Source organism: Mastomys coucha, chromosome X (genome assembly GCF_008632895.1).
Source record: "Mastomys coucha isolate ucsf_1 chromosome X, UCSF_Mcou_1, whole genome shotgun sequence".
NCBI lineage: Eukaryota > Metazoa > Chordata > Mammalia > Rodentia > Muridae > Mastomys > Mastomys coucha.
This window is the reverse complement of record NC_045030.1, coordinates 123,883,991-123,892,911: the sequence shown is the minus strand read 5'-3', so window position 1 is coordinate 123,892,911 and position 8,921 is coordinate 123,883,991. Positions and strand designations below refer to the sequence as shown.

Here is an 8,921-nt window from a genome sequence, read left to right as displayed (position 1 = left end):
GAATGGAAAGTACTCAAATAATGTTCATGGAATTTCCTAACAGGAACAACATTCAAGACATTACACTATACTCTTCTTACCTTTGACAACTCTGGGCATCAAGCACATTGCTGATATTCCTAACAGTATTTATAATAGTGTGTCTGTTGACAGGAAAGTTACTGTGCTGTATATAATCCACAGGGACCTGAGTCTTCTCATGCCACATTTCCTATCTGATGAAAAGAACCCTAACGAGGTAGCTCCTATGAAGTAACTCGATGGGTCTAGAGTATGGGGTATTTGCAAGTAGGGAGGATAAGAAAAGGATGGAAGTTAAGGAAGAAGATGCTATCTCCCATTCTAGTCTAAGGTTAAATTCAAATCCTATTTTGCTTTAAGAGGCACTATCATATTACATGAAAATTTCTCTTGTAGCATAAGAACAAGCTAAAATCACTATGCTTTTCATTTGATTTGAAACTTCTTCAATGTTGTAATTATTTATCCTTTTTAAAATAAGCTATCTAAGACAGGATATTGAATACAAATGGAAAGGAAACACAGAGATGCCCCAAACCAATATCTGCTGAAAATGTAGCAGAGAGAGCATTAAATAGAGAAAGAGGGACTATGTTTTATAAATATTAAGATCAGTGTCATATTTGAATCATCACCCAGTATCTACAAAAAAAAAGGATAACAAAGTAATAGTATAGATGGAATGTGACTAGAATAATTAAATTTTATGTATTAGATGTTTTAAATTTGAAATTTATCATATCTTTCCAGGTATGAATAAGGAAACTTAAACATCAAATGATAAGTAAAGGGACCAAAGTATGAAACTAAATCATTCAGATTAAAGAAAGTATATTTAGAAATGAGATATTTGACATATTTTATGAGACCAAGTCTTAGAGATCTAGTGCATATTTTCTTTTGTGCACTTTAGTTCTGATTAGCTGGAATTCAGGTGTTCAATAGCACATGTGGCTTGTGATCACCATATTGAGCAGTCAATTAAAAGCAATAGGAAGCCATGTTACTTGATCAAACTGGAGTTTTAGAGAGGCCTGCCAAAAAGCATAGTGACAAAACAGGAAGTGGAGAAATGTCTAAGAACATAGCCTATATTGAAGCCAGATAAGAACCTCAGAGTGTCAGTGTTCACTTTCTCCCTTGCTGGAGACAAATTCTCTTTCTTCTTGTGTGTGTCTCCATTGGGCCTACTTAACACTGGTCTTCCAGTAATAGAGCCTCAGGTGATTTGCCTACCTCTGCCTCCCACCCCACTATAGGAGTGTTGGAATTCTAGGCACATAATTGATTATGGATGGCTTTGAGATGAGTTCTGGGCATTCAAATTTGGGTCCTCTTGCTTTCACTTTCACAGTAAATACTTGTATCCACTAAGTGTTCTCCTCAACCTCTGAACTGCAATATTTAACCAGAAGTCATGAAAAGAAGTATGAAATGATGGAGAAGAAATGATGGAGAAGAAATGTTCACAGCTAAAGAACAGTGAGAGGGTAACAATGCAAGTGGATTTCACGTGGTCTTGTGAAAATAGTACTTTTACAGACTGTATAAAAGAGCATGTGCAGACAAGTGCACAGAATAGTGTGCAACATGGCATTTATTTATGGTTTCTATAAATTAAATGAAAATATGAAAGTTTATAATATAGCGTGATGGATAGTGGTTCATTAAAAATCTTTTGGTTAGAGTAAAAATGTGGAATACAAACATAAAGATGGCAAAGATCCATTCTGTTCCTTAGAGTTTTTTGAACTATTATGATATAGCACATTTTTTGTCATCATTCCTTTCCTCACTCCGGCATATTTAAATATTTTCCCAGATGTTTACCTTTCTTAAGATTTACAGTCATGGCCGGGTGGCAGTGGTACATGGCTTTAGCCTCAGTACCACGGAGGTAGAGGCAGGTGGCTCTCTGAATTTGGGGCTAACCTCAAAGAGTGATTTTCAGAACAGCCAGGGTTACACAGAGAATCCCTATTTAAAAAAAACAAAAACTAAAACCAAACCCAAAAACATGGAACTATTGTTTATCTATTTATGCTATATTTATCTACGTCATAAAACATTATAACCATTGAAGTTTTTTCTCTCATTACCCAGCACTCAAGCCCTGGGGGTGAGACTGTTTCTGTTGACAACACATATACTATATGGTGCTTCTAAAACCACAACAGGAACAGCAAGAACAGATTTTTATAAACATCTTACACTTATCAAAGAGAAGAATGACATTTCTTCAGCCCATTACATTTTCATCTGCTCCATGCTAACTTTAAAAGGACCTGAGTGGTTTTCATAGAATGTCTAACCTTCACAGATTTAAGTTTTATAAATATAATCACAGGACCAATCTTCATTTCTTCCGAAACAAATTGAAAACCACTACGGTCACTGGAAAAATATTACATTACATTTTGAATGAATTTCAGTGAAATTTGGTTTGTGATTGAATTGTGTGAGAATGACAGTTCACTTCAAATTTCCAAGTTCGTATAACTATGAATTCATATTAATATGTAATTAGTCTTGAGTGACTTTTTATTGTGTATGAAGTTAACCCAATGGGAAAATGTGTTTATTTTCTATTGTAAAAGAAGAATATTAAACACAGAAAAGCTGCTTTTTTAAAATTTACAATACTTATTTTGCCGAGTAAAGGATATCACGAGGTAATTTTGCAATGCTTTTTAGCCACTGAAATGGTTATATGTGGGGATGGCTAAGAAGTAACAATCCACAGTTCACTTTATAATCTCTTGTCACACAATTAGTCACCAAGAACACTGAGGAGCTGGGCAGGCTGCATACAGTTTCAGGCCTCTGTGAGCGCTTTATCATCTGATGAAAGGAAAGGTATGGGTGACACTTTCTGCCTCATGTTTCCCATGAGAATTATCATTCAGTAGATGGTGAAGCTCAGTTTTCAGCATTAAAGTTAACCTACATGGTATTGACTTATTTCCCCAAAAGGGTTTGGAGAGGCTATGGATTAAAATAAACACTAGGTAAATGAATATTCTCTGCTATGCTTTTGTGCAAAACTATTCCCTGATGGCTAGCACATACTGATGTAAGAGAACTCTCTATGGGCTTCTCATAATTTCTAAATGTTTTAAAAGTCTATTTTTATAGCAATACTCTTACATGACACAGAGCTTCTATCTAAGGTGAATGATTGGTTTGTCTGCTTTAAAAATAAGTTAAATGTTTCTCCAGGGCAAATGCTACATAGCTTTGCACTGAGTTCATTGTAATAGATTAGGGATTCCTAAACTTAGGGCTCCTCTGGAGTGCTATAAAGCCACTGTATATATACCATTCACCTTGCAACACCTTTGTACCCCTCTGTGGAATTTGAAGAGCTAAGAAAATTGTAAGAAAATGAGAACATATAACTCATATTGCTTACTATACTATGTGTAACAGTTGAATGTCTGACCTCTGAGTTATATGTCTTCCATTAATGTTGTTGCTTTACTGTTTATGATTCTTTGCTTTCATTCTGTATCAAACATTGTTAATTCAAATATTCCTTATTTATCTATTAACTAAATAGTGTATGGGCACTTCTATTATTGAAGATGGCACTGTAGTTCACTAGGATTGAGAATTACTAATCTAAACATAATATGAGTTCAATGTACTTTATCTTAAATGCTTGGCAACAGGTGTTGTTAGTTTTCACAGTCTGTTGGATTTTATAATATTTATGTATATTTTGTCAGTTGAGGATACCTAATCTAAAATCCAGATATTTTCAAAAGTTTCCAGTCTGGGAGAGGTTCAGATTAAGGATGTTATTTCCTAAAATCGTAAAAACCTGAGCATAATGGCTTCATTATAGTTTCCTCAAATTTTCCATTTATAACTGAAGAGCTCTGTCAAAACTGAAGAAAGTCAATCTAAACTAGTGATAAGTGACCTCAAAGAAACAGTTGTTTCTTACTGAGGGTAGGGCCCGTCTATATGAGATAGTATTTGTATATATTAATTTCAAAAATTCAACTATGTTTCTACGAACTAGACAAACAGGGATAGAAGTTATGAATCCGTAGGGCTTAAATCACACCTCCAAAACCATTAAATTTCTGTAGTAATTTAGGTATTGTAGTTACATGTAAGTGAAAGAGAAATAGAACCAAGCCATCAACAATTATACCTTTTTTAAAGACAGCCAGATTTAGACTGTTACTCAATGCATGTCTGTGTGTTGCCATTCTCTTTCTGTATATGATGCAAGTATACAAAATTACAAATAATGAAACTTAAAGATCTCAGGCATACAGTTTGAGGTGTTTCAACAGATTGATATATACAATGGAACCACCACCATCCAAAGACATAATCACCATCTCTTTCTTATCTCTGCCACCTGGGGAAACTTCTGATTTCTACCACTTGTTATTAGTTTTGACTGTTGTTATTATATGTTTTACAAGTGTGTTTTAGTATTTATTTTTACTATGGGTGTTTTTAGTATGTGTGTTTTGCCTGTATGTATGTCTGTGTATCATATGTGTGTCTGGTGAATGTAGAGGCCAAAAGAGGGCATTGGATTCCCTGGAACTGGACTTACAGATTGTTGTGAATCACTATGTGGGTGCTAGTGATCAAATTCAGGTCCTCTGGAAGAGCAGCCAGTGCTCTTACCTGCTGAGCCATCTCTCAAGCCCTTTCTTCTTATATATTTTTATGGTTTGGGGCTTGAAACCCAGACTTTGTGCTTATTGAGCAAGCACTCTACCATTGAACTCCATCCCTACTCCCAGCCCATACAGTTCTCAATGAGGAAAAGGGTGGAGGTCATTTTGAATCAGCATAGTCACTTGAGAGAGAGTAAGTATGGCTAGCATGATAAGCCACGAGGAGAAAAAGACATGAAGGACCCACAGTTACAATGAGATAGAAATGATCAGAGAACAGATCTAAATGGGTTTAGACTATCAAAGGTAGCAGATACAAAGGGCTTCAAGAAACTCTAAAAAAAAAAAAAACAACAACCATGTTTAGATCTTCAGGAGGAAAGTAGTGTGCTGAAGGTGACATTCAAGACCAGCCTCAGAGCAGTCTACAAAAAAGACCATCATGGGAGAGAAATCAATTGTGAAAAAAGAATAGAATTGAATCCACATTGGCATATATTGTTCTGCATGTAAGCCTGGGTCAAGATTGCTGGTCCATTTGGACATCTTAGGTAAAAGCCTATGTAGAAAAGTCAAATTGGTTTTGTGAGCAAGATCATCAGCAGTAGAAAGGAAGCTGACTGCATAAGAAGGCAGTGACAAGTGGAGCACAAGAAAAAGCAGTGTTAGATTGAATCTTTTTCACATAATCTATCATAGTCCAGATTAAGAACATGTGCATGATGTATGGATTTGCACATGACACAGAATTAGAAAACTGCTCACTTATCAAAGAAGCAAACAAAATCTTTTCTCAGGAATCCAGAAAAAAAAAATGAAGGCCCTGGGCTGATAAATAGCTCTCACAGTTTAACTTGGAACAACAGGAGGGAATAAAGACCAAGAAAGGCCCCTGCAATATGGTGAAAACAGTACACCGTGCTGCAAACACTCATATCTCCGGCTAAGCCTAAGAGCAGCACCACAAGTGAGTCAGAAATAAGAGAAATCAAATTGACTTCACAGATGTAAAAGAATCCTGAACGACATGTATTGGAGTCCATAGCACCTAGAAAGCAACTAACTGATGGCAGGATTTTTCTTGTTTGTGGTTTAATTAGAAAAAAGTTAACTGTGATTTGGAAAAACTAGCAGATGTTCCCTAAGATAATGGTTTATGAAGTGATTTATAGTCAGAAACTGTGGTAAAAGGAATCAAGATATTATTCCAAAGAGATTAAAAGCACGTATAGATAGAAAGCACAGTGTTCTAAGAGAAGCGACAAAGGCAGATGTTCCTGTTCAAAAGGATTTGAAAAACTTGCAATCACTGGAGCTTAGAAGGAACCACTAGCAACCCTGAGCTAAGCTGGGGCAGGTCGATGATTAGACTATACAGTGAATAACATTTGCTAGAGAAAATAGAAAAACATTGCATTTCCAGGTTCTGGCTGTTTACAGAATTAAACTCCTGTATTTAAAATTACAAGTATGGGAGGGGGTAGGGGGTACAATATTCCACAAAGAATACTTATACTCATTTTGTTACCTTATCTCATTGTCAAAACATAATTAATGAGTTTTCACCAATGAAGTAAACCAGAGAGTTCACATAAACATCAAAGGGCATAATACTCTTTTGAGATAATTTCAACTTAAGGGAACTGTTTTAGGTACTTAGAGTCAAAGCATATACATTGAGGGGGTGGATGACGTCATAAGGTAATTGGATATTCTATTCTGAACCAATGATAAGGAACACTTAGTTGATTTTGCCCCTGCTACTTACATGTGTGCTATATAGGAGTTTATCAGGGAAATTGAGTTGGAGAATTAAAAGTGCTTGATGTATTTGCATCTTAAAGAGAAGCTTGTTAACACAAATGAATGGATTTCTAACAGTAGACTGTCTATGTAGGAACTTTTTGGCCACAGGCACATTTCTGGCAGCTTGCCTGAGGAAAGAGAGCTTAATAGGAAATGGTAGTTAAAAAATAATGTTTATGCTTACTCATTTTCTCTTCAGTTACCTATATGCTAGAATATTGGTAGCTGAAAATTATGTGTTCTATAAATAAACAAACACCCAATAAACCTGAATGTTAATTTTTACCAGGCAAAACATTGTTGATGCCGCTGGTAAAATATCTCACATCCAATATTTTAAATAATTAATATTTCAAAGAGACCTTTGAAATACTTTGTGTGTTTTATCAGAATCAATCATTTACTAAGGGCATGAAACAGTGGTGAAAAGAAAAGCAATGAAAGTAAGTCTTTCAGATAAGATAAGGCAAAGATATTTTTTCGAGGTAGGAATATTGATAACATCTAGCATTTACCGATAGCCTAGTATAGGCCACATAGTATAAACCCAATTAAAATTAGATCCCACTTTGTTTTCCAGGCAAAGAAACTGAAGCAAAGATAGATAAATGAATTTTCTCTGGTTCATGGAACTGGGAATGGCCAGACAGAGAACCAACAAAAGAACACAAATGCCTCCAGTAAGGATGAACCCTAGCTGATAGTTACTAGCAACTTGACTCTAGTTTGTTACAACCTCTATGCTAAGGATAGTTTTCATGCCTTGAATGGCTTCTAAAAGTAAAGAAGAATATCCTATGCTACACAACAATGTCAGAAATTCAATTTTCAATCCCCACCATCTTATAGAAAGAACACAGCCACTCTCATTCATAATGCTGATATCATTTATGGCACCTTTTGGTGCTATATGAACAGAATTTAGTTGTGACATAGACTTTGGGGCTTGGGAAACTTAAAATATTTACCGGTCAGCTCTTTATAGAGAAAGGTTGTCCATCCCTGCTCTAGAGCACATGCTGCCAATGTAAATACTATATGGATCTTCAAATTTGCTTCTGAGGTGTTGAAGGACCTTTGCAAGGGTCGGTCAAATAAAATGGGCTTCACCATAATGGAAAATAAGTGAGAATATCAGCATTCAATATAAGGCTACTTTCAATTGTGATGCTTCCCATTTCAGTGTAGAGCCAAGGGTGAGACAGGTATGAAGCAGCAGTCATATATATATACATATACATATACATATATATATATATATATATATACATATATACATGTACACACACACATATACACACACACAAGCAAATTCTTCCTTTCCCATCTTTATACACTGATGTAAACTACAATAATAAATTGGTGCTCATATATACCAGAAGTGTTTGCTTCAGCTCCTTCATTGAGGCAAGAGTTCATAGGCAGTCCTTTATGCTTTGCTATGCAGACTTTGTGTTCCTTTGCTAGTTTAAACAGGTTAAGAGATGAATCATTTTGTAATCCGAAGACTGCCATTTACAAGGTAGTATTTTTGGAAGTGATAGCTTCAATTTAATAGTTATCCAAAAAATTTCTTTGCATGTTTCTTGGTGTCTAGCACAGGTACAGCTGAGTGTGGAGTGGAAATTACTTTGCAAAACCTGCCATTCTGAGAGTATACCCAGGCAGCTGTAACAAATGCCCATATTCAGCAGTAAAAGTAGTCCATTGCCAGGTATATAAACATGTTGTGAATGAAGGGACTGGAATTCTTAATTGCTGATGGTTGGCATGCAAGGAGTAAGTGGACAATTCATCAGCTGTCAATCTAACTTTCAAATTGTACTGTTCTTCTCTTGCTTTTCAGATTCTATAATGAATCACCTTTCCCACCAAGTTCCTGTGCAACTGCCGAAAGACAATTAATAACTTCACTGTTTTTATTAGCATATATTCCTTCTCACTCCATAGTTTTGCATAGCAACTTACTTGATATTTATCGTTCAAATGCAGGAAGTTCATGTGTATATGAAAATTTCTATTTTTTTAATAAATTAATTATTAAAATAAGTGTGTGCAGCAGTGGGGTAGGGTTGTCATGCACATGACACAGCACACTTGTAGAGGTCACAGGGCAATGTTCCATTGTAGCTTCTCACATTCCACCTTGTTTAGGCAGGGTCTCTGTTATTTCTGTCCCTCTAATGCATACTCTAGCTATCTGACCCTGGATCTTTAAGTTGGTTCTGGGGATCACACTTGGCTCACATGGAGGTAGGACTGAAAATTGATTGGGGATTGAAAATTGAATTTTTGACACTGTAGTGTAGCATATAATATTTTCTTTACTTTTAAGAGCCATATGAGCATTTTAACCCTCTGAGTCATCTCCCGGGCCTCAGTATTTTTCTGAGCATTTTAATTGGAGAGTGCACACTGGTGCATCCTTTATAAATACCCACTACATAT

At 35.7% G+C, this 8,921-nt stretch overlaps 1 protein-coding gene across 1 annotated transcript in view; it reads right to left on the bottom strand.

Moving 5' to 3' along the window:
* The window catches only part of Diaph2 (diaphanous related formin 2), a 555,303-nt gene that overhangs the window by 1,368 nt on the left and 545,014 nt on the right, over positions 1–8,921 (bottom strand). The gene's annotated exons all lie outside the window — the stretch shown is intronic.